General features: G+C 39.2%; 1 protein-coding gene across 3 annotated transcripts in view; it reads right to left on the bottom strand.

The window, feature by feature from the left end:
* The window catches only part of LOC147827096 (uncharacterized), a 293,364-nt gene that overhangs the window by 110,771 nt on the left and 155,507 nt on the right, over nucleotides 1–27,086 (bottom strand). Inside the window, exons 5-7 of one of the 3 annotated variants that reach the window (XR_015453283.1) lie at nucleotides 22,042–22,166; nucleotides 4,508–4,586; nucleotides 91–1,577 (exon numbers count right to left, since the gene is read on the bottom strand). The gene's annotated coding sequence lies outside the window, so the exon portion shown is untranslated. Of the gene's footprint in view, nucleotides 1–90; nucleotides 1,578–4,507; nucleotides 4,587–22,041; nucleotides 22,167–27,086 lie in introns of those variants that run through there. The other 2 variants (XR_015453282.1, XM_087216684.1) reach the window with 2 other exon arrangements.

Here is a 27,086-nt window from a genome sequence, read left to right as displayed (position 1 = left end):
GTCAATTATGTATAAGTATAATGTAATTTCAATAGATGTATGTGTTTCCTTTTGTAAAGTAAAAATGATGTAGAGAATAACTGCATGAAAATAAAACTTCTCTAAAATTGTAACAACAATGGGGTAAATATACATTGAGTATTATAATTCATTTGATAGTCACTATAATTTAAAAGCAGCACTGGCATTTAAACATGTGATAGGTAAGAACAAAATATCATCCCTGAAGTACATATAAGAATAAATCATGGATAAAGACAAGAATTCAAATTAGAGAGAAAAAAGTTACTCAGAAAGTACTGTGAGACTCCCCTAATGAGCTTAAAAACAGTTTCCTGCTTCTCACTTTGCTCTCCATGACAACTCTGATGCACATTTAAAACAATAGTTCAAGATTCCAGAGGCAATGCCTTTTAGTCTTAAAGATGCAAATCCAGTGGCAATAGTCTTACGAACACTGTGGTTTTTAATGTCATTGATACTAACCTAAGTATGAAGTCAAAAATATTATAAAAGATGAAGTATCCAGAACTTGGGAGTAAAAAATCATTTAAACTATCACCAACAGCTTCAGTATTGTAAAGAACTGAATTTTAAAGTCAGACAAATTTCAACTAAAATCCTGGCTTTATCACTTAATCACCAATTAGTCTTTCTACTTGCTTCATTTTCCTTTTGTGTAAAGTAGAGTAAATCAGACACACCACATTACACATGAGAATTAAATGAAATAACCTGTGCAGATAATATTGATATCTAACTAATATTACCCTTACCCATCTAGATCAGTGTGCTTGGACAGTGGCAACAAAATAACAGGCCGAATGGCTTCAATAATTCAAAGTTTTGGTTTTCCCCAGCTCTGAAGGCCAGGAAGTCCAAGGTCAAGGTCCCGGCCAGTTCGGTTCTTGGTGAGGTCTCTTCCTGGTTTACAGATAGCAGCTGGCTCTTCTGTCTGTCCTGCACCTGCGGCGGGGCAGGGCACAAGCTCTCTGGTGTCTCTGCTTAGGAGGGTTCCATCCTCACAACTTCATCGAACCTAATCACCTTCCAAAGCTCTATCTCAGATACCCTTGCATTGGAGATCAGGGCTTCAGCATGTGAAATGGGGTATGGGGACAGAGGACACAACATTCATTCCATAACACTCCTTCAGCTCCTTTCTTCTCTAATACTTGTAGACCAACAGATGCTAATTACTATTCTGATTAGCTATTATTTCATTGCTTCTTAAAAAAGCTAAAGAAACAAGAATATACATCAAACCATTCACCGATAAATCACAACACTTAATATGCACCTACTACACCCACTGTTTTCCAGATGCTTATCATGCTAAGTGTCAGGGTTACATAAATTAGCTAATCATACCTGGATCTAGCCTGGAAAAAGTTCACACTCTAAAAAAAATTTCAAATGCTGTTTTATTTCTTTCTTTAAAACAAACATATCCCTCCGTCCCTCATATTCATCTCAATGTTGACAGCGTTCCCATTTCTTCAGTCATTTCCTTCCTTGAAAAAGCAGCTCACATAGACAGGCAATAATTGTCTCCACTGAGCACATAGGAACATTACCTAGAATTTAAGAACATGAAATAATATTCATATATGCTTGGCACTAGAGGAAGAGAGTAAAGGAAAGAGAGTTGCTTTAAAAGATCATGTGCTTGAATGTCTTTGTTTCCTTACCAGATCATATATTTTATTTTTTTATTTTTTATTTTTTTTGGTACTGGGGATCAAACTCAGGTCCTTGAACTTGTGCAGCAGGCAGTGAAACCACTGAGCTAAATCCCTGGCCCCAGATCATATATTTTAAAGAATCAGACTCTTTGGGACGCCTCAGGACACCAAGCCAAGTACCTTTTCAAAAACCATTCACCAAAATAATTTCTCCATTTGATTCTCACAAACGCCTCAGAAATGAGAGGTAACTTTTCCTTATCAGTTTCATAAAATTGAAGTGAGAAAAAGGTCATGATGTTAACTTCAAGAGGACTTCACCATGCCTCAGGCCTTCCATTCTAAAGGGAAGGTTTTTGCTGGTGCTGTTCACAATGTGGTCCAGAGAAGCACAATTCCAGGCCATAATTACTGAAGTAATTATCACTGATTGATTCAGATAGGGAGCTGGGGTCAAACCACCCAGTGCCTTATGAAAGATATCATGCAGCTGGACTTTGCATACACTTACACTTCCTTTTATTTTTCATAGAAATGATAATAGTTCCTGACAAAACGTTTTTCAATTAAAATGAAAAGCAAGGATTTTTTCACATCTCTCTACAACTGTCCCCTGAATCCTGCGCCCTTTACCCAGAAGTTCCTAGTTCTGCCTAATCTTCAGGAAAGTTAGGCACCTAGCACCATGTACAAATACCCTTTTTTAAGATGTGAGATTAAGGTGTAAAGAATGTTTCACACTCTTCATGTATCAGTAGCAACATTCTTTGGAACATTTTCAAAAACAGCACACGCAGCTCTACTTCATTCTGTTTAAAAACACAGTTCAGTTTCTTATGTACCAAAAAAGGAACTGTTTTTAAGCGCTATCCTCTTTCCCCAGCCAGGTAATAGTCTTCAGTACATTAAAAAATCTGAAGGGAAGAAAGGTCATCAGATCTGTTTCAGCAGGACCCAGCTTGAAACACAGTGCCTCATCAGTGCCTGGCCATGCTGCATGCTTCTCCTTTCAGCTGGAAGGTTTCCATTCATGTGACCCTGCAGCACACAGGAAATAAGATTGCTGCAGGCAACAGCCTCTCTTCCATACACATGGTACCAACCAAACCCCAGTGTTAAGTAACTTCTGAGCAGTTATTTAGACAAATGCAGACTTTAAAAGATAACTTCTCAACATTCAAGTAAAATCCAGAGAAACAGAGCTAAAATCCTTTTCCTGAACTCAGTGTGGCCCTTAACATGGAACCTTGTTAGGTTCCAAAAGAAGAGAACCAGTAAGAGTGTGACCGAAAAAAGACAGAATCCCAGAATGCCTGGAAACTTACAGCCCAGCTGCCACAGAAGAAAACTCATCAGGTAAAAAGATTAAAACTTCTATGTAGCAAACAGTGGCTTTCCTAGGAGAACAAAACCATAAGTAATCATTGTCCCTAATCAAATTGGTGTCTTGTTGCTCGAGGAGAATAGATGGGTTCTGCAAACTGGACTATTTAAAAGCCTTTCAAAGCAGGAAAGCAGCACTGTCCCTTGCACCTCTCAGAGAGCAGAGACAGAAAAGGCCTCTGGCCTCTAATGGTTGACAAAGCTCACTAGTTATTTATCATTTATTGGCCTACGCAGAGTCACAATCATGAGATGCCATTCTATAAATTCCCCACAGGTAAACACACTAGGAAAGAAAAATCAGGTGAAAAAAACCAGACATTCAAGCTTAAAAGAGTATTAGAGCCAAAAGAAAAAAAAAAGCATGGATTTAATTTATCTTGATGTCATATTTTTATTAACTGTCTTTGCTGTACCAAGCACTACCTACATGAAGAAGATGAGCATAATAAAACTCAGTTTTCACACCCAACTAATATCTCCCACTTCAGCACGAGAGACAGAAACATAAACAATTCCGTGCTATACATTTCATGATAAAGATAAGCTGTGGGGACTATGGGAAGACAGAAAAGGGACCTCTAATACTGATGGCACAGAGAATAAGCCCAAAGAGAAACTATTTTTTAAATCCTTACTGATAGACTGATCACTGGGCTTAGGAGGGGAAGTGTGTGATTGAAAAGTAAAATAAAGGGAAACTTGGTTTCCTTGTGTCATGAATTTTTGCAGCTTTTGAAGTGTGAATCCTTTGCATGCATCACATATTTACAAATTAATTATTTAAGATAAGATCATGGGCAAAACTAAGTAAAGACATTAATCCTTCCAGGGTTAAAAAAAAAAAAGCTAAGAATATCTGCTTATTCACAGTCAAGAATGCATTAGTACCCATATACAAGTAATAATATATTTTAATTTTTATAAGCATGTTCAAGATTCAAAAGTCTTGTATCTTGTAAGAAGTTCTGAAATTTTCATACACCAAACTTAATGTACACTAGTATAAATTGTTATAACCACTTGACAAAACATGTTTATCTAGAAAAGTTGAAGACAGACATCTAAGACCAATTCTAATCTTGGATATATATTCTACTCTTTAATATTCATCATAATAATTTGTAAGGTGGGCCAAAACACGCATTGCTGGGCTCTACCTTCACAATTTATGAGTGCATAGGTTTGGGAAGGACGCTGAGAATCTGCATTCCAAAGGCCTTCCCAAGTGGCACTGTGATGTGGACGCAGGGACTTTGAGAATCTCTCCCTTTGGGTTTCTGAATGTACTACTGAAAGTGACCTGGCTGGAAAAAAGGACAGTGGTTACCCCAGGAATCAGGAAAGTTGAGTTCCTTCTTTGGCACATGCACTAGAACACATGAAGAAGGTTGTTCAAGCAGCATTTCTCATAATACCCCAAACTAGGGACGACTTACATAGTATCAGCGGAAGAATGCTCAAGTTGTAGTGCTGCCATCCAGTAGATTACCACACAGCTTGGAGAAGAAACTACAGCTGCAAACAGTAACGTGAATGACTCTCAAAAATGTAATATACAGCCCAAACGAAAAATGTAAGAAATCCATTCATTATAACTTCATTTTGTATACTGTCTCAAAATAGACAAAATTATGTCACTTATAGACTCAAATATAAATAGTAAAAGTATAATGCCAAGCAAGTAAACCATTATCACAAAAGTGGCAATATAAGGCACTGTTTCTTAGGTAGTGATTATCCTGATATGGCTTGATAAATGTTTGTTGAATTGTACATATTAGCTGAATACACTTCTTATGATGTTTTATTTAGAAAGGGGAAATGTATTCCATGGGAAAGTCATTACAAATGGGTAAGTTAGGGAAATCTTCTTGGTGATGCTGAGACATGAGTCCAATAAAGAGCATTTGCATCTATTTAATGGAAGAAACACTAGTCTTAAATAAAGAAACTTAAAAATGTATTACATTGTAAACAAAATAAAATTCTAAATTACCAACTGTATAAAATCCAGTAAGCTCTAATAAATTAAGATCAATTTCATCCCACTATCAAATTGACAGAAATTGATTTTTAAATAACCTATCTTATTAGGGGTTTTAGAATAAACCAGAGCTTCATTTATTACTAAATACACTTTAATTCTAGAATCAGGCTATTTATGCATTAGGTAGCTTCTAGCCGCCAAATTGAAAATGGGAAAATCATTTCTGGGATTGAGTCTTTTCAACAAATTGTTATATATCAACGAATATTTTGTGATCTAGAAATTTTATCAATGTTTCTTGTCTACTTTCCTAGAAATTAAACAAGAAATCTTTTCTTTCTCAACACAGAATCTTTACTTTATAGGATGTAAAAGGTTTTTTTTTTTTCAAAATACACCTTTTGAGCAAAGTTTTCAGGTAAACCAAAGCACATCTTTTACATTTCTCCATTTCATTTCACTGAATCATTTCCATTTTTATTTGTGAGACAACATCCTAAAATAGAAATTGCTTTCCTTTTTGACTGAAATAGATGCCTTTATTATTTCTAAAGGTAGTAATTAATTCACTATTCTAAACCCTGAGAGATGATCCACACCTCTACCCTACTCTACTCTGTTCCTTCTCTATGTTTCACAGGAGGACCAGAAAACTTTGTAACAAAAATTCAGTGGCTAATACATCCCTAAATAGGTTTTTTACAAACCCAGTTTTATCTCTCAATTTGCATGAAGAAGGATGATGAACATTCATACATCTCATTGAAAGTAGAAAGGCACTTAGAAATGTATTCAGGGAGGGGTAAGGGAAAAAAGAAGGGAAAAGAAAAAATACAAGAAAAGGAAAAAAACGGAAACACAGTCTTTGTAAATAGGGAGGGTGGAGGGGGTGAAGGGAGGGGAGGGAAATGGGGAAAAATAAGAACCAAGATGGATCATGTAAAGGTAATGATGAACGCAAGTGTACTGCATACCTAAAACGTACCCATAAACTTAATGGGAAAAATAAAGAAAAGATTTTGGAACAAGATTTGAAGTTAGTGAATTGTACAAATAAAAGTTTGTCCAAATGTGAAAAATAAAAAAAGAAATGTATTCAGGGAAACAGCAAGTATGACAAGTATGGGACAGCATGAGACACTTTGAGGCCCATTTCCACCCCCTATTTGCATCTCCGTCTTTTCAGTTTTGCTCCCACATCCCTCTCCCGTTTAGTTTCTTCCTTTAGACTGGGTCTGTCTACCACAGAACAACTAAGTATCATTTACATTCTTCATTTTCTCCCTTAAACTAGTATACATCCAGTGCCAGATTCCCCTGAGAAGCCTCCCTGGCTTAGCCTCCTTCTCTCTGTGTTGTGGCTCTCTCTTTTGTTCCTACAGCACTCCACATAACTTTTTTATAGTGCCTTCCTAAAGGATAGCAATTACTTGTTTATGTGTCTATGGTTTCCATTGCTCATTAAAGGTGTAGTCACGTTTATTTCACCTCTAAATCTATACCTAACACAATAACTTATACTCAGTAAACATGGTATCTAACTGAACTCTCTCCTTTTTTTTTTTTTCTTTTTGGTACCAGGGATTGAACTTGGGACCTTGTGCTTGCCAGGCAGGCACCGGAACCACTGAGCTAAATCCCCAGCCCTGAACTCTCTCCTTCTGTAACTTTTTCTGCCATCTTACTATAATCTTCTGTTAAAAGGTAAGTGAGGAGAGCGGACCTATACACATTAAATATTCATTATAAATCTGAGAATGCTTTCATGGAGCTATACAATCAAAGTTACTATTCTATAAATTACAATACAAAGGGTGAGAAGCATTATAAATAATAGAGTTATGAACAAAGTATATGAAAATACAGAAGAAAGTAAAAATAAAAAACTTTCCAATTAATGAGCATAGTCAAATGGGAAAGAAAGTGTCCAAGGAGAATGTAGGACTCCACAAAGAACATCCTGACCTTCAACCTTTCCTTCGGTTATCTAGGGCTGAATTGCATGGAATTTGTGTTTCTTTGTTTGTTTGTTTGTTCTCTACTTCTTTCCTTAGGGTCAACTGAAACCCCCCAAACACTCTGCTTTTGGAAATGGCCCCTAAATCCACCATCTCCTTTGCAATGGCACATCTGCTGCTTCACCCATTGCTTGTGACACGAAGGAAAAGCTGTAATAGCCTTTTAGCTAATCTCTTTCTCCCTTGTTTCTCCACCCCACCGATAACCCTTCCACACTCTTTCAGAATCAATGCTAATGTGAAACTCCAATCCTATCACTTGTCTGCACAAAAGCTTGTAATGACTCCCATTAACTACTGAATTAATCCCCAGTGCCTCTGATTCAAGGCACATCACAGTGCGGCCAAAACCAGTGATTTTAGCATTCTCCCCAACCACCCCTCTGCTCAGGCTCTGTGCTCTGGCCAGTCTTGGCCGTCATCAGTCCCAATCATGCTCCATATCTTTCAGCCTCATGTTTTATTTTTCTTCCGCCACTTGCTGTGGCTTCCCCATCCATCTCCACTGGTCAGAATCCCAGCCACTTTGTACAAATGGCTCGTGTGATTTAAATGTCACTTACTTGAAGCCTCAACTGCCTATTCTTCCTTACAAAATAGTGGTGTCCCTCCCACCCTGAAGATCGGGACATCGTCCTTTTCCCTTGTATGCTGTTTCCTCTTCTCCTTTTTACTGAAAATGGAAGGCTATACTTAGCTCATTAAGTCTGTGCTTAGGGCAACAAGTGATTTTTTTACTAATAAGAAGTATATGCAGGAGCATGTTTAATCATTAAATGCACTTTCAATGTCTGAAGAAGAATTGATTTCTGAAAAAAAAAAGAATAATTGACATAGGTCATAAAATATTTTTCTGCAGTTCATGTCCTTAGAGTTTTCCAAAGCAGACATACCCTAACAGGTACCTTGGAGGTTTGGAGTTTAAATGACACAATAAGTCATTCATACCCAAGGAACTGAGGCGTGGCTCACATTATTGGGCTTCGAAATTCCAGCTGACTTCAAATGCCTATGATGAATGCGTGAACACCTTGCAGAGCAGTCAATAGAGCTTTGCCTTTTTTCTTACTTAAAGAATACAAGTAAACTTCCAGTGAGTAGCATTGTAAATGTCAATGGAAGTGGAGGAAATTTACATTTACCCATTTTATTTTGGTGATGATAGGACCCTGACTCTCGCACACTAGTGTTCTAGTAAACTGCCTACCCGGTCTTCTTTATTAATGGGGATGCTTCTTGTGCAAGCATTAAAGTCTCTCTCTTTTTCTCAGCTATTTTCTGATTTTTCTATAATATTAAAGTTTGTTAAAACATTGTCCTTAATCAATGGATTTCTAGGTGCTAGGTAGCCCCTACCTAGCCTGTGCTCATTCCACTGATGCGCAAGGTTAAGATAAACCTGGTGTTTCTCATACTTCTTTTTTTCTCCCATTAAGTTTATTGGTACATTTTAGGTATAAAATATAGTTACATTCATTGTTGGGATCTTGTACCATTACATGAGTATCTTAGTTCTTATTTTTTCCCCTTCCCCTGCCCTCCCTTCACCCCCTCCACCTTTCCCTATTTGCAAAGACTTTGTTTCTATTTTTTTCCTTTTCTCATGTTTTTTCTTTTCCCTTTTTTCCTTTCCCCTACACCTCCCACTTCCCCTGCTCCTATAAACTTTTTCTTCCTATTACACAATATCAATTATACATTTTTAAAATTACAATATCAAGATCTAGGAGACATTACCACAGATTTTACAGAATTTAAAAGGATATAGAAAGCATATTACAAAAATCTTTTTTGAAATAAATTTGACAACTTCTAAGAAGTACCTTGGAAGACAAATTAATGAAACTGTTATTTTCATGTATGGAAATAAAGGGTTGAGGTTAATGTTTTTATATACGGATAACAGGTGTTCTAGTGCCGTTTGCTGAAAACACTATCTCTTCCTCGGCTCTTGAATTGAGTTTATATTCTATAAAATGCTAATGTTAAATAATCTTTCAAAACTCAGTGGATCATATATGAGTGGTTCTATTTCTAGATTCTCTGTTTTTTTCATACTTCTTTTTTGTCTTTCTATGTATCCAGTTATTAAACAAGAACTCCTTCATGACAATTTTATACAATATTTATTAGCAATTAATGTTGAGAAAATTATTTCCCTCTACATATAAAAATACAAATTTGAATACTATAAAACAATCAAGACAAGTATCATGAAAAATTGGTCCTTCAAAAGAAATAAAGGGGAGGACTGAGGGCAGTATGAAGCTCTGCCTGCTGTCAGAGACAAATCAACAGGAACAAATGCTTTGGGGTTTCCATTCCAAAGTCAACCCTGAGAGCCTGTCAGAGCAGGGGAGGCCCATGCACAGCAGCGATGTCAGTGTGAGAGGCCAGGAGGGAAGCTCTGCCCTACGTGACTTGAACCAAAGTTTGCCCAATGGCCATCACCCCAAATTGCCCATAGTTATGTCTCTGAAAAACCAAAAGAAACAGTTTTCAGAAACAAGGTGTGGCAATTGTTAACATTGCCCCTAAAAAGTGCCACTGGGTGACGTACCAATGAATGATCCCATCAGAAAGTTATTACATAGCTGTCTGACTGCACTTACTTTGTTATCACAGAGTTACATGTCCTGACTCTTAAGGATAAAAAATAAAAAGCTACAATTCATGTTTCAGTAAATTCATGCTCTCTTCCCACAATGGCTCAGCTAGTTTACTCAAGATTTTCCTTTCCCGGACACAATTTGGGCCTGCAGGGCTGGGGAAGCAAATCAGATTACTCAACCAGGCAAATTTTGTGATTTAAAAGATATCTTCTGAGAAGAGAGGAAACAAAAGGTCTTACAGTGTGTCAGGAAGGTTTACAAAGTGAAGGGGTGGCCCAGCTACAGCTCTGTCTTGCCAGGGGTGCACCTAAACCTGTTGGTCCCCTGCTCAGACCCAGAATAGATGCTAATCCATAGCAGAAAGGAATGCCCTTGCCCCGGAGCTGATTTGGGAACAGCTCACTTTTCCACGGAAAAGAGGATAGGCAGGCAGCTAACCAGTACATGTTTCCACAGCAACCTGGGGATATAAACACATCTACTGCCATCAACAGCCTCCTTCCTCCTCCTCCTCAGGTTCCTGGCCCCTGTATGGACTTCACCTGCCTGCCAAGCCCCTTGTCTAACATCCTGGGAGAGGATGCTGATGAAAGAGACAGACCTGCAGAAGAGAAAAACCCTGGATCCTGAAATTTGATGAGAAACCAAAATCATACTTGGAAAGTTCACAAGCTAATGACTGTCCCTTGACCCAGATGTAACTTTTTTATTCATGAGAATCAATGAGCAGCTCTTGGCCTAGAAAGTGTGTTCTTTTTTCCGTTACCTGTTCAATGTCATTGTTATTCTGTAGACAAGATCAGTTATCTGTACAACCATCTGTTCACATATGTATGTCACTGATCAAATGAAATCATGTAGGGCTGGGGATATACAAGAGTACATCACAGAGCTTGTCTAGCAGATGCACGGTCCTGTGTTCAATACTCAACACCGAAAAAATAATAGGAAACTAAAAAGTAGGCTATAGGAATTGAGAAAGGAGCTGGGAGATGTAAAGGGACTGAAAATGATCAAGATATGTTATATGCAGGTACCAATCCCCCAAACAAAAATCACTGTTCTATACTACTAATATACACTAATTAAATAATTAAGATAGATCATGTCTGTGAGATAAAGGGCAGAAATTACTCTGAAATTCTAGGACTTCCTATTCAAGATGGGGGATGGGCTAGTAAGTCATCATTGTAAATCACACAGTGTTGCAAAGGTATAAGCCCATAGCCCATTCTACAACATCTTCTGTTTTTATAGATTTAAAAAATGGAGTTTCAGAAGAAGAAAGGAACAGTTACCAGATGACATAATAGGTTAGTGATAGAGCATTTATCAGGACTGTTGACTTAGTCAATAAATCCACAGGTAGATTGGAAAAATATCTTCATTACATAAATTAAAGAACCCTTCATCTGTCATCCAAAGAACAGTGACTGAAAGACCTACGTTAAATTTTGAGTGATACAAGAAAAGAAAGATGATCATCTTATTATATATCAGAGTGCATCAATTTTGCACCTTATAAGAGGTTATATATATTTTTTTGAGACAGGGTCTTGCTATACAGTTCGGGCTGGCCTTGAACTAAGTCACTATGTAGCCCAGGCTGGCCTCAAACTCACAGGATCCTCCTGTCTCAGCCTCCTGAGCACTGGGATTACAAGCCTATGCTACCACACTCAGCATGAGGTTATAACTTTAAAATACAGAGAAGGTGCAGAAAGATCCTTAGAGCCTGAGGAGTTGGGTGAGCAACATCAGAGAAACAGGAGCTCAGTACTATGTTCTAAATGTGTCCCTAAAAGGCCTACGTCGGAACTTGCACCGCAGTGTGACAGCGTTAAGAAGTAGGGCCTTGAGGAGGTAAGTCATGGGCAAAAAGCCCTCATACAGAGGACTGAGTACTCTGTGAAAAGTGCTGAGGGAGCTAGCCCTCCTGCTTTCCACCGCACGAGGTGAGGATGCTGCAACAAGACATCATTCCAAGCTAAGTCTGGGTCCTAACGAGACTCCAAACCTACTGGAGCCTTACCTTGGACCTTCAGCCTTCAGAAGAGTGAAAAATAAGTTTCTGTCCTTTATAAATTACCCAGTCTTGGGTGTTCTGTTATACTTTCTTTTTCATGCTGGGGATCAAACTCAGGACCTTGCGCTTGTGAGGCAGGTGGCAGAACCACTGGGCTAAATCTCCGGCCCTGGTATTCTGTTATACTAACAGGAACAGACCAAGACACTCAGGGAAAAAGTGGCTGGCAAACACTGGAGCAGGGCTTTGCTCATTCCAGAGGTGAGAATGAAAATACAGTGATAAATATATATGTGTAAACCCCAGCTAGAGAAACAGCCAAAGAATCCTGAAACAGATTTGGGAAAAGGAATTATTTTACAAATGATAATTGTTCATAAATGTTTACAAGTTGTGGAACTTAGGAAAGTTCTACAACAAGGGTTTTTGTGGCAATTTCAGACATAGATTTAATAAATGGTCATCTCACATTATGAGCACCACAGATACTCAGTCTTCCATATATTCTTCCTCTCAGAAGCATCAAAATAACAACCTGGAATTTACCTCTCTGTATAAAGATACAAAACAGCTATTCATCTGTACTTGTGCAATTGGGTCAAAGTATACAGGTGAACATCTGACTATTCCTAAAGAGAGCCCAAAAGGCATGTTGTCAGGAGCATGGCATCTGGATCTAACAATTTGGCTTTATGACTTAATAGTTTCTCAATTTTTACATTCAAGTATTTATCATTTTCATTTATTTTTCTTATAATGGATACTTCGCAATGTTTGATCAGTAGAAATCCATTGACGCTCTCTAGATGTCTTTTTCTCTTGAGTAATATATGTAATAAATGCCATCCATTTTTCTCTGTTTTTAGTCCTATTCTTATTCTGTAAGTTTTAAATTAGTCTGATTTGTTTTCTGGCCAAAGTGTTTCTAGGAGAGTTGGTTTTGTTTTCTTAGGAAACACAAATTTCTGGTTAACTTTTGTATTGTTTTCAGGTTTGCTTCACTGTGGTCAGAGAGTTTGCCTTATTGCAATTATGGTTTTGCCTCTGATGAACTTTTGATGGTTAAAATTATTCTTTATACAATGCAAAGGAGGGGGAGCCATATTCTCTCTTCAGAATTGTTTGGACACTGGTACTGAGTGGAAAGCAATGTTTATAACTCCACAACAGATAGTAAGACTTAACTGCTCTAACGCTACCATTTTTGCTCGAACCCTTTTTCATGGGGGTTGTATACTAGGAGCTCATTAAAATGGAAGAACAATTTCTACAGAATAAAGTAATCAGACTCATACAAAAAAGATGCCTGGAAGCAAAATGCATCCCATAGTGAAGATGCTAGATGCTTTATGAATTTCTATCATCTAAAACTTTTTTTTTTTTTTTTGGTACCAGGGATCGAACTCAGGTCCTTGAACTTGTGAGGCAGGCGGCAGAACCACTGAGGTAAATCCCCAGCCCGGCATCTAAAACTTTTAAGCACCCCAGAAAAGAAAGTCAATAATGTCCCTTTGTTGATTTGACTACAACATATTCACAGTCACATTCTACTCTCTGAAACATTATGACAATTTATGATGTTTAGCACCACTGTTTATTCTTTCTCTTTCCTTCTCCTTAGATTTTCTTTTTCTATTTCATAACTTACGTCATGTTGAATGCCCTCTCCTCTGTCCTGCAAGTCTTCAAATAGATTTTGAAGCAGCATCTCTCCAAAGCCACCAACCCTCCAACAGGTTCACACTGCCTCATATTTGTGTGGGCCACTTTTCACGTGAGCAGCTGAGACACACCGTGAGGCGTAATCACATCTATTTCAAATGTCGGGCTGCTGGGAATGCTGATGGCTGACAGAAGCTTACTGAAGAAGCTGGACAAAGCCAGACTGAAGTTCAGAGTCTCTGACGCCAAAGGCATAGGCTTTCCATGTTAGACATAATAATATTCTTCTGCATGGCTTCAGGTTATCTTTCCCTTAAGTTCCAAATCATGAATTTGTAAGATAGCAAAAGCTTTAATTTTCATCATTTTATTGACCAAAAAATTTTAAAAAGACCCTCAAAAAAGATGCTTTTGCTATATTTTTTTAAAGAGTAAGAAATGTGGCAACAAAGGCCTGCAACAGGACAGGACCAGAGGCCTCTTGGCCTTGGTCCAGAGTCTCTCTGCTACTCCGTAAGACATGCAACTTGCTTCATTCATGCAGGCTGTTTCTTCTTTTGTATTTTAAACCATCCTCCTCCTTTCCTCTGTAATGTCCTCTCTAGCACCCTCTCAAGCTATTTTCCACAATTTTTTTCTTTTATTTTCCATCTCCAACAAAAAATACAACACAAATACAAGCCAGTTATCTGTAAAATCTATCCAACATTAGTGAAAAGCTTTGTTAGAAGCTCAAAAGAAACTCAGTTTTGTTCTTAAATCTATAGGTAATTCAAAGTAGACTTCCAAAATGACCCATAGTAGATATACACTTTAATTTTTTTTCTTTGAGATGCATATTTTAATCATAAGTCATGGTCTGGCTAAAATTCTGGGTCTGCATTTCTAATAATGGTGCACATCCCTACCCAGTTTACATGGCACAGAAGGCTTTCAGATTCTCAAACTCTTATACCAAGGGGAAAAGACATTATGGATCCTATTTTACATACAGATCCCATTTTACATACAGATCCCATACAAACAAACAAAAAATCCATGGGGTTAAAGGATTTGCTGAGGAAGAGCGAACCAGGAGCCAGGACAGGACCTGGGTCTGGCCCAGAGCTTTTCCCGCAACGCTCCCCTCTTCAGTACACTGCCCCTCTCCAGCTGCAGCCCCGCCCACTATCCACTGGACAGGAGCACCCAGGGAAGTCCATGCTCCTGGGAGATGGAGCAACTCTTACATGGGTTCTCCATACCTCTGCACATACTGCTCCTATGCTGAATATAAGTATGCTGCATAACTACGACCAAATGGCACTGAAAACCTAGCGGTCACCCTTTGTTTAAGGGTTTGAGGAGTGAAGTTTTCACCTAGGCTGATGTCCTCGAAGAAATAGCCTCCTCCAGCCTTCTGTCACCTGCATCGTCTCCTCCCACAAGGTAGACTCCAGGCTCCTTCTCCAAGGAGTACCCTTCACTCCCCTCTTCCTCCTAACTTTTCTATTTCATGCTCCCCATCTTGAGTACTAACTGCAGCATTCATTAAAATTTACTCGATTTTCTCCTCAAATACATATACAGCCATGGGGACCAAAGCTTTTCTACCTCTTCCCAGCATTGTTCAGAGAAATATCTTCCTATACAGTAGGTGTCCTATTAACGAATTCACACTAGCTTGCCCAGGATCAGGGTTCTGAAATCAGTCTAACCAGATGTTGAAGTGACTGTTTTCATCCTCAATTCAGAACCTCACAATTTCTTGTCAGAGCCCTGGACATGCCCTCTACTTGGCTAAACATAAAGGGCCAACATTCTACCTCTGAGCTGCTTGCTGTCTTCTGACCTTATCTGTAAAGAACAGATGATCCTTCCACTGTGATGATCTCCAAACTCCGGCCAACTACAGTTCTCCTTGTGCATGCAGCCCCTACTTCCACTGCACCTATGCACTGCATTTGCTAAAATCCAGAGAGCCCTGCATGGGAAGTGACCAGGTAATGACATGAAGTCCCAGGGCTTCTGGGTTCTGAGAATGGCTCTGCAGCAGTACAGTGCTCAGCATGTGCCAACTCTTGGAGATGAGGGCTCGGCAGTCAGTGGCAGGGAAGAATGGCTGGGAAGCGCAGAAGGGGCAGAGTGTGGCTGTAGCCGTCATGCTGCAGTGATGTCACCCACAATGCTTGTCACACGCAGACAGAGTTTTGAAAAATTAAAAGGTGCTGCTGTCTGCTGGGACATTGTTTGGTTGATCTCTGATGGGATGAACTGAAACCATGCAGCTGAGCTACATCCAAAGCCCCCACAAAGAAATAAAACAAAACAGAGCTGGAGCTTAGATATAGGAAACCAGTTCACAATCTACCTATACAAACTTTTCCCCTCCCATTCTTTCGCTCCACACCTGAAGTCATTTCTTGTTTCAAGATACCTTAGCACCTCCTCCTTCCCCAAGAATGAAACTTGTCTTCAGGGAAGGCTATTCATATCTGTCAAGAAACGTCCATACCTTCCTGGGCACCCATGCTCTGAGAAAGGATCCTCATGTAAAGCCCAATCTCTCACCACTGGGCAGAAATGTTAAGCCCAGGCCAAGAACATCAAGACATCAGCCAGCTAGTCTGTCCCTTCTAAACCCTTTGAGTACTGCCACTGTAGTTCCTTCCCCTGAGGACAACTTAACTCCTGGTTACTTACCAGGTTTTTCTAGAACATGATTGTGTTTCCCTCCTATAGTCATTTCTTGGCCGTTTAATTTTTTCCCCTTTAGTTTTTAGGGGTTTTTGCAGACATTTATTGGGCACATATTATGTTCACAAACCCAGTTTCAGTTTAGGAAGTTCAGAATTAGAGTTCATCATTAACCAGAGCTAAATGACAATTTTGGAGTACTCAAACTCAGGAGCATGGGAGGACACCTGCCAAGTCCCCTTGGTGATGTCTCCCAGGACAACCTGAGTGCCAAGGAGCAGGACTCTGAGATGTCTAATTCCAAGCTTCCATGGTGTTAGGGTTTTGATCTAGAATGTCCCTCCAAAGCCTCTGTGTTCAGAGGCAGAGCATGTGGAAGTTGACTGGATGGTGGAGTATCCTCATCAGCAGATTCATTCACTCATGGATGAATGAATGAAGCAGCAGCTGTGTAAACGGTTAGGAGGTGGAGCCTGGGTACAGGTGAGTCCTCCAGGGGTGACCTGGAAAGGTGCATCTCCCTTCTCACTCCTCCCTTTGCTCTATGCTTGCTTTGCTCCACCAGACCCTTTCACTATGCCCTTTCTGTCCTGGAGCCAGATGACCATGAACTGAAAACAAGAGCCAACATAAACCTTTTCTTTTAATTGTGGGTGGCAGATATCCTGTTCCAATGACAAGAAATTAACTAGAACACATGGCTTAAAACACAATCCTCATTTTTAATTTATACTTAAATACTTGATGCAGCTCTTTCAAAAGAAAAGGAAAGGAAGAAAACACTTATTTGAAGGAATCAGAGTGAGGTCAGCACAGAGTCAGGTCATGGGCCTAAACTAAGGCCAAACGGTTAAAGGAACCACTGGGAACTAACTGGGGCATGGAGTTAGGGGGTATCCTTAGCCCTGGCTCAATGAAGCCATTTCCTACTGGCTAACAAGGAATTAACATTAGAGCTGGATCACAGGGAGTCCACAGAGTGGAAGTGGGAGAAGTAGAATGTTCTAGGAAAGGGACCAAGGATAGAGAATGTCTGCTGTGACCTAAAGATGGTGAGGCCACATCATGGAGACAAGAGATTTGCCTTCCTATACCTTGGGAATGGACTGGTGCTTTGATTACAAGTCACTGAAGCAGCTTGCACTTTTTCTGTGCAGTAAGTCTTATGAAATATAATTATGTATTTCCAGATTTGCTCACATCCGTCTCTCCCACACACATCTCTTCCCTATGTGAAACTTCCTCCAAGAAGGCAGAAAATCCAGATGTTTTGTTCTCCATTTTATGCTCAACACCTAACACAGGGCTTGATGCCTAGTAGTGCTTATAAATACTTGATAACGAATAAACAAGTGGATGGTTAATAAGCCGATAATAAAACATTATTGTCTGTGGTGAGCTAAATTAGGTATCAGCTCACATTGAAAGTTCACTGACTATTACAGTATTAAGTCTGTCATATTTGAAGATAACTATTTTGTGGGTGGGTTTCCTTACACCCAGCCTCATCCCCCCGTCTTCAGGATGAAAGCCATTTGAGATATATATATATATATACTTTTTAAAATCTTGAATAAAAGACAACTTCTTTCAAACATGTAACAAATCTCACCAACATGCACTAAAAGTAATAAAAGACCGATTGTTCAGGGAATACAGAAAGACGTTGAAAGTCAGTTACTACCTTGATTATTTCTTGTCCCAAACACTAATGGAAAGGCCAAGCGGTGTGATGAATGCTCTTCTCAATGCACAATGTGAGGGTGCAAAAGAAAATTCTCCCCTCCTCATAAGAAATTACTGGGTTGGTGTGTGGAAGGTGAGTCTATAAAACAAGGTAGTCTTTACCACTACTCTCAGGAGCTTTCTGCCACACGTGAGCCATACGTGACCTTGGGTGCTTCTTACCTGTGTCTGGTCACTGAAGGAGAAGAGGTATTTTAGGGTTTGTTTTGTTTTTGTGGCACTGGGGTTTGAACCCAGGGCCTTTGCATTGAACTATATTCCCAGCCTCTTCCCTCCCCTATATTTTTTTCTATTTTCTATATAGAGTCTCACTAAGTTGCCCAAGCTGGGCTTAAACTTGCAATCCCCCTTACTCATCCTCCCAGAGTACTGGAATTACAGATGCATACCACTACACCACCTCCAAGAGAGTTTTAGCCCAGCCTCCCCAGTTTCCATGTTCCTTCTGCATGCTGTGCTATGAAGACTGCTACCACGTGAGACACCACCAGCACTGTCCAGGGAAGCAGCACAGTGTCCTTCCCAGAAACCTCTGCTCCCTAATCGAAGCCTCTGCATCTCCATCTCTTCCAGGGGAGTCCCACACGTGCTCTAGTATTTACCTTTCTGGTCCTGCCTGACAATAGCTCCTCTGAGGAGTACTAATCACACTTTCCAGAAACTAAGAAGCGTAGCTATTCCAATTCTCTCACTCTGCAGTGGAGGAAGCTGGGGTTGGTCTAGAGAGGCCAACAACACACCAAGGTACCAAAGGAGAATGAGAACTCAGATCCAGGCCTCACATTCACATTTTCATTTTTCCCCTTCTTCCTATTTTCCCCCTCAGCAGCATCCTTGTCCCAGTTCTTCCTATTATGACCTTTTCTTTCAGAGTCCATGCTCATCCTCTTCAGGTGGTGTTCACAGTTCCCCATGTTCTCAAAACTTTTCCAACACTGTCTCCACCAGGGTATAGAGCAGTGTGTCTCCATGCCCACAGCAAGTTACCATCCCTGAACAGCCACTCAAACCCTCACTCTTGTATATGGGTCCCAGCACACTCTGGGCCAGATTGCCCTTCACTCTTTAGCACCTGAAGTCCAGATCCTTCTAGGACACTTTGCCAGTCTGATCTTCATTTCTTATTCTGTTATCTTCTATAGAGAAAAGTGCTTCCTTCCCACTCCTGATGAATCCTTCCATAATAAATAACTTAAATCTCAATGTCTCTCAAGCCCTCATTTGCTTTACCTCCAGGTAACACAGGGAAGAATAAGCTTGTAATAGTAGGCTTAGCTCTTCTGCTTTCTTTTTGGAAACAAAGTCTTCTATAAAGACTGATTCTTCTCAATTATATGGGGACAGAGGCACTGTGTGGCTAAGAGTATAAGTCTAATTTGGGACTTTACTCTACAACAGCTCACTGAGATCTATGGCAAGCTGTGTGTACTTCCATCTAGCCTTTATATACTAGGAAGAAAGCAATCCATTGCCCTCTATGCCTTCTACCAGACACATTCTCCATTGGTCCAGAGCTCAGGAGGGGGAAAGCCCTGCACAGTGCCTTGGCATTTTGTTCAGATATTTAAGTCTTGCTTTATCATTTAATTTGCTGCTTTGTATGCTTTGTCTCTTCAACTCTAGTATGAACTCCATAAGGGTGGGGAATGATGGCCGATAATTTTTCATATCCCCCAGAGCACTCAGTTCAAAGCTGTGCACATAGCAGGTGTTCAATCCATGCCTATTCAACAAACATTTGTTGAAAAATTCTGACACCTCCCAGCAATCAAGTAATTTTCCCTAAAGTGTTTTCACCATAATTCTGCCACATACAAAGATCTGTAACCAAGGAAACATCTTTCTCATTCTAGCTCAAACAGATTCTTTCAGTTTTAAAATTTTTCTTCCTTTTTTTCCTAGTGGAAATTTATAAAAAGTAGTAATAAGGTCTTGCAGAAAGTGGCAGCTAATACTGGTTGCTCTGATCACTCTTTCCACTTTCTTCTCTTTCACAGTGTGGAAGGAGACAGGCCTGCTTTTAGACCCTGTTGCCTCAGTCTGGCAGAGTTTAGAATTAATATTTGTCTGTAAGTAGAACCAATGTTCATATCACAGGGCTGAGTTTCTGGTAACCTCTTAGATTTCCAATTGCAGCGTTTCCCATCTTTTGAACTCATGCTGCTTTGAGCCAACCTCCTTCAACTGGATTCTGTCAATCTTCCTGCCTTTCTTGTGCCTAGTCATTTGGAACCAGGGTTCCATGTCTCCTGGCCCCGAATGCTGCCTGATGATCACAGTTTCCTCTGTTCTGTCACTTCTGACAATTTGTTCCCCTCTCCCCACCACACAACCCCCCGTTAGTGACATGTTCCAAACCTCACCTAATTTTGCCAAGTCTTTTGGGTCCAGATGTGAGCCTCTGAGCAATTTCTAGAAGTGTCCTTCATAGACAGTTTAAAACATCTCCAGTTCCTACCTGACCTGAGACATTTCCTCCTTTCCATCCTCTTTCCTTACATCAAACAACCTCATGACATTCTGAGCCTGCCAAAGTTAGGCTGGGTCTACCATGAAGAAAAGCAAAAAGCAAAGGAAAAAAGGAATCTTTACATCATTCCAGGCTGACCCAATCTCTCCTTGTTCATTTTACCAACTCCAGGATACACAAAGGTTGAGTTGCCAAAGAAAGGGAAATGCAACCTCAAGTTTAAACCTCACTTGCTAACAACCAATTTTATACTCTAGGGCTTTTAAAGAAAGCGAAAAATAACACAACTGACAATGATTTGCCATCATTGTATAAGAGAGAACTGTCAAAAATGATACAGATTTTTCATAATCAATGCTTCAAATCCTAGGCATTTGCAAATTGAAGATTGATTTTTAGCAGTTCTTATGAGATGAATATTAAACTGTAACACGCAACAAGTCTAAATGTTGTTCTATCAGGAGATCATCAATTCTATCAGGAGATCAACAATTCAGTTTTTTAACTGTGCATAATTACAGGAAGAGAAACTGCAAGCCTCCAAGGCCTTATCCCCCATTGAGACTATAAACAGCAGTTAAAGAATTTAAAGCAGAAGAATTCCATCAAAATATTAAAGGGAAAAATATGCAACAAAGTAACATCAAGCCAGTTTAATTAAAGATAGGACTTTTTAAAGTATCCAAATGCACTAAACTATAGTGGGCTCATAAAAATAAAACAAATCTGCTCTCCATCATAATAAAATCATCTGAACTGATACAAAGAAAAGTATCCTGCCCTCAAAAGGCAAATTGGTTGAAATATTCTCTAGTTTGATGCCAAATTATAAGATTCCCATATGCACAGACATGAGGTAAACCAGAATATATCCCTAAAGTCAAAAGATATTTACATTGAGAGCACTTTATGTTTTTGCTATGGATTTCTTACCATCAAACTCCTAACTGCAAATTACTTTCTATGAGTTCAGTTCTGTTTTCACCAATAAGACATTTAACATGCACACATATTTATCAAAATGTGCCTCATAAATTTCACAATGACAATCTTTCCACTTCCAATCCTAACTACCTGCTCTGTTTTCGAGAAAGAAAGAGAAGCAGACATAAAGGGACGTTTTTACCCATGAATGTATGCTCTCTGATTCATATATAGCCATCTGATCTCTGACAATAATTGTACACTGTTCTGTGTAAACTCCTAGGCTTTCTGAAATGGTAGATGTGGGCAGCACTGTTGGGTGATAACTGGGAATGGAGGCTTTGTCAGCACTGTGGGAAATGGGTTGGCCAAGTCACCTGGAAAATGAACAGCAATTTGTCAGGTTGGTGCTTATAACACAAAAGGCTCTCCATGCTAACGCAGGAATTCGGCACACAAGGGACTTAAAATTTAAAGAAATGAGATATATTTTGCTATTTGACCTACTCACAGAAGAAGCTAAAGATTGTCTAGGATTCTGTAGAAAGTACTCCATATTATAATGCAGAATATTTAAAATCTCTTGCTTTTACATTTGGGCAGTAAGATTTTAACCTTTCCAGATACTGCTTCTTGAATGACTAGATAGAATGATGATAGTGTCTGGCTCCATTTGGAATATTTTAAATTGTATAACATATTTCATTCTCATTTAATCCTCAGGTGAGAAAACATAATCACAGATAAGCTAAGTAATTTCCCCAAGATAAGTGGTAGAATCTGAATTTCAATTCAGAAAATCTGACTCCAGATCCCTTATACGTGGCATGCCAGTCCATACAAGCTTACCCTTAAGAAAAGACATCAAAGACACACCAGGGAAAATGACTTGTCAGAATAACCTCTTCAGAGTCCCAGGATTTACAGTAAGCATTTTCCCAAAAAATGTACTCTCTGTTCTTCAGGCTTCATACCTGTAAATGAGGAGAGTAAGTATTCAGTTTTATTTCCTCGTAATTATAAGATTGAAAGAACATATTCTCTTGAAAAAATACAAGAGCACAAAGCAATGACAGTGTTATATGTTATCATTAGGAAATCAGTGTAGAGTATATGTACCACTTTGAAGAAATGTTCAGTAAAAATAACTTTAAATTAATAATAGCAAAAGATCAAAGGGAAATACCTCACAACTATCAGTGCTCTGGTAAAAACAATCCAAAAATTAAAAATCAGGACTAAAGACCAACTCTACTGTGATCTTCCATTGACCCAGAGCCCTGCGCAGAGCAAGGTACCAGGAGAATATAGTGGAGGTCTTATCCCACCTCTGCACACCCATCCAAGATGCTTGACTTTGATAAAGCCATTTATCCTCTACTACTTTCAATTTCCTCTGAGAAAAAGCCCAGTCAGTCATAGTACACTCTACTAAGTCACACTGTCTCACTTGATGTCATTGCAAATAATACTCTATCATTCTAGAACTTTGACCAGCTTATAATTCCTAAGTCAAGGGTTTAGTTCTCTAGACAAAACCTCAGTGATCCTGGAGCAAACTGTGAAAAGTTAGGAAGGTGTTACCAAATCCTATGGATGTCAGTTCTTAGAATTCTTTCATATCTGTTCTGAAGCACTGTAGCATCAGGTAACAATATAGTACCTTCTGAATTTAGATATTAAAGTGGTCTTTTGAAATGAAACAGGTAAAATGCTGTTACAGAAGAGATTGATCACCTCTAGCGGATTTAAAGGATGATCAGGCAGGATTGATATTTAGGGGTAGTTTCTCTTAAGAGCAGACCCTGAGCAAAGATATGGGTAAAAGAAGTATATTTGAAAGTATTAGAAAATACTGTGAAAGATAGAAAAGTAGCTTATTAATAAAAGAAAAGTGAATGTGTGCATTACATGAATATATTTAGGTATAACCCAAATAAGGACTGTAGGGAACAGGGGAAGGGGACGTTACCAGAACCTCTGCAGTGAGTCCTAGTCTCCTGTGAGCCACGGCAGCACACGGCGCATTACAGGAAAGGTAGACAAATGAGACTGAGAAGAAGCTGAGCTTTGGGTCTGATCAGTGCTGCTCTGGGCAGCAAAGACAAAGACCCCCTAGCTTGCAGCACCTTTTATTCAGTACCTGGGGAAACAGATGTAACAAGTGAAATATAGAGTTCAGTACTTTACATTGGGATAGACAAGGTGTAACAAAAGGCTGGGGGGCAGGGGAAATCTAAGAACAATGAGGAATTATGCAGATGAAGATTTGGTTCCTCTCTGGCATCTCCCACAGGTGTGGTCTTGTCCTGGAGATGACAGCATCCGGGGATCACTGAGGTCTCAGTTGTGACCCGAGGCCAAGATGCAGTTATGTCTGGAATGTCCTAGCTGGGCTGTAGGCAGGAGAACTAGGCCTACTCAAATGATTTTTCCCTAGAATTATGTAGCATTGCTCCCAACATATCTCCCTTTCTTTTTGTTTTATGTGAAGGGGTTTTACGAAAAGCAAGCACACCCAACAGTGGCTTGTCCCTATGTAGTGTGAGGATCTGTAGTGTGTTTGACTGGCTTAGCTGTCTATAATAAGCATAATTTCTCTCCATTGGGGCTGTAAAAGGATTAAAAATCTAACAATTTGTTTTTAAACATTGGGCTTAAAAACTTAAAACTTTTGTTGAACTCAAATAACTATTGTCTTATATAGTTATACTTTTCTACTGGGTGTTCAAGACCAAGTTACGGTGAGACCTATATTAAATAAAATCAACCTCTTGCTCTCTAACAAGGTCAATTGAATCTCCGCAGGCGCTGTCTTGGAACCATGCATAGAGCCTCTTAGCTCCTCTGTCAGTGTCAGCCATCAGGATGTGTCACGGCCTTGCTTGACCATGTTGCCTTCTGTGAAAGCATGGGAGATTTTTTTCCTCCAGGTGACATTCCTTTGGCACACTTTTTGTTGGATCTTTACTGTTTTGGTGTTCAGCAACCTCCCTGCTCAGGAGGTTGGGTGACTCACCAAAAATGCAGGATCTTGGAGAAGGTTCCCTCATGTCCTGGATCTTATTGTTGTAGTTGACCTTGGAGGGCCAGGGCCAAAATATTGGCTGCCTTTTTAGCCCAGCTACCTCTTCAGTTTTGGTCTCTAAACTTTGGTTGTTGAACACCCAGAAGAGAAGATCAATAACATTAGCATTATAAGAGGAGTAGTGAACTCAACTATGATAATTTTACCTGGATATAAGCATTTTGGAATAAAATATAGTTAAACTGTTATTATTACCAATGATAGTTGTTCTTGTGGTTGAATCCCTGAGTAGCTTTTTATAGGAAGTCATCTAAGGAAAATATATCAGCATACAAGTGTGCCTATTATCATAGGTGGCTGGAGCATAAGAGAAGGGCAAATACCTGAATCAAAAGGTTATTACCATAAACAATATGTTGGAAGAACCATACAATTAGAGGGCATGAATACATTTTGAACACCAGAAAAGGAGCAGTAATAAATATCACAGTTACATAAAACCTTATGTTCTTCACTGTAGTTTGGTACCAAAACCATCTTTCTAATAACACTCTCTTTTTTATGACACAGAAATTAAGCTTTTGAAAATGACCAATGTGGACATATTACAATAACATATTTAGAACTTAACCAATGTAAAATTTTACAATAACATATTTAGCGCTTAAACATCAATGATAACCAATGTAATCAATTTATAACATATTTAGAATTTAAACTTCAATGATAACCAATGTGATCAATTTATAACATATTTAGCACTGAAACATCAATGATAACCAATGTAATCAATTTATAACATATTTAGAATTTAAACTTCAATGATAACCAATGTGATCAATTTATAACATATTTAGCACTGAAACATCAATGATAACCAATGTAATCAATTTATAACATATTTAGAATTTAAACTTCAATGATAACCAATGTAATCAATTTATAACATATTTAGAATTTAAACTTCAATGATAACCAATGTAATCAATTTATAACATTTTGAGACAATATTTGTTGTGGTATGTCTCCCATAAGATTATAAAAATTACTAGGGGGTCCCTTTAGTGAATTAAGACCAGAATAGTTATTTTCTGGGTGGCCACTTCTTTATTCACCAAAGGGAGTACCCACAGTCTCTATTTATTTTGACAAACAAGAATAAGAATATATATATCTTCTTATTTTACAACTGCTTATTGCAATTTGATTATTGTATGTAGGTGACAATACACATTACTTTTATAAAATAAATCTCGGTGGCACTTTGATCAGTTAGCAACTTGGGGGAAGAAAGGCATGCCTTTAATTTAATAATATTTACCTGTAAGCCAATCCAATAATAGGTGAATATCTTTTAAGGAAAAAAAAATTTTTTTTTTTTCAAAAGGTGAAAAGGAAAAAAGAAAAAAAAATTGAGCTCAACTGTACAAACAGACAAACAGACAACAGACAAACATATAAGACAATTTATAAAATTAGAGTGCACTCAAATATATTTGGCCAAATTGAATTGTAATATCCTTTTTATGATTATTAGATTTATAATTGTATGACTGGTCAAAAACTTTGGAATAGTCAATTAACAGAGATCTCTTGAGATTAGAATCAGAAGGAATGAAAGTGCTTTTATACCTGTAAATATAAAAAGAGCATTTTGAAGTTGTCCCCCACCTTTATAAATTTTTTACCATAAATCTATAATTATCATTCCTCTGGGGGCATCATCTTGTTGTGCCCAGATCGCGAGGTCCCCAAAGACCACCAAGGAGCCAATTCCGATGCAAACACACGAGGGTTGTTTATTCAACCTCCTCGAGCAGGGACTCTCATCTGACACCGACGCAGCGGGTCAGGATTGAGAGCCCCAACTCTAAAACACCAGGGGTTTTTATAGAGGTTACAGCAAGGCGCGGGGTTTCAAAAAGGCGCGGGGTTTCAAATCACACGCAAATCACACAATTGGCTAGCATTTAGCAAGTTTTGAAAGTTTAAACCTAATTGGTTGGGCCTTGTGTGCTGAACTGCAAACGGCTGCTCAAGTCATGGAAAAGAACATCTGGGATACTGAGGTATTGGGGTAACTACTGATTAGCTGTTGCAGGCCATCGAGAAGAGCATCTGGGACATTGAGGCAGCTACTGATTAGCTGTTGCTAGGCTAGTTGCTAGGGGACTGCTGAACATTATCACAGGCAGGTGGCCAAAGTGCATCTTGTGGTTTTTCTTGGAACTAGAATTTATGTCCAGGCCACCTTACTCTAAGATGGGGCCAAATTTTAAAATGGAGTTACTCAGGTCTCACAATCTCAGTCCTGGACCCTGCCATGGATTTGTTGGTTGTCGCTGGTGAGGTGGGTCCCTGAGGTGCAGCTGGCTCATCGCTTTCAGCCAGGGTGCTATCACTCATTTTGCAAGATGTTGGCGGTTCCACCAGCGTGAAATGTCCTAGCTGGGCTGTAGGCAGGAGAACTAGGCCTACTCAATGATTTTTCCCTAGAATTATGTAGCACTGCTCCCAACAAAGGACCTTCTGAAAGAAAGCGAAGCACAGCTCAGAATTGTCCAATTGTTGTGGCAAAGTAAAACAGCTTGATGCTATAACCAAGAGTTATATCTCTGAGGCACAGGCAAGTGTTACAGCTCTGAGGCACAGCTGAGTGTTACAGTGTAGCAGTTACTGCAATTTGAAGACTCAATCTGATGGTCATTCAAAGAGGTGGAGAAAAACCTTTATTATGCCAGTGGGCTCAGAGGAGTTCATACTCTGAAGTCTAAGTGCCTCAGCAGAAATGAGACCCTCCTTATATAGGGATCTACAGGGTAGGCAAGCATGCTCACTGAAGCAGAGGGGGCGGAGTTACACAGCA

This window comes from Heterocephalus glaber, unplaced genomic scaffold (assembly GCF_053883595.1).
Source record: "Heterocephalus glaber isolate CG9 unplaced genomic scaffold, H.glaber_assembly_v1.0 deba00001457, whole genome shotgun sequence".
NCBI classification, from domain to species: Eukaryota; Metazoa; Chordata; class Mammalia; order Rodentia; family Bathyergidae; genus Heterocephalus; species Heterocephalus glaber.
This window is presented reverse-complemented; position numbering and strand designations above follow the sequence as displayed.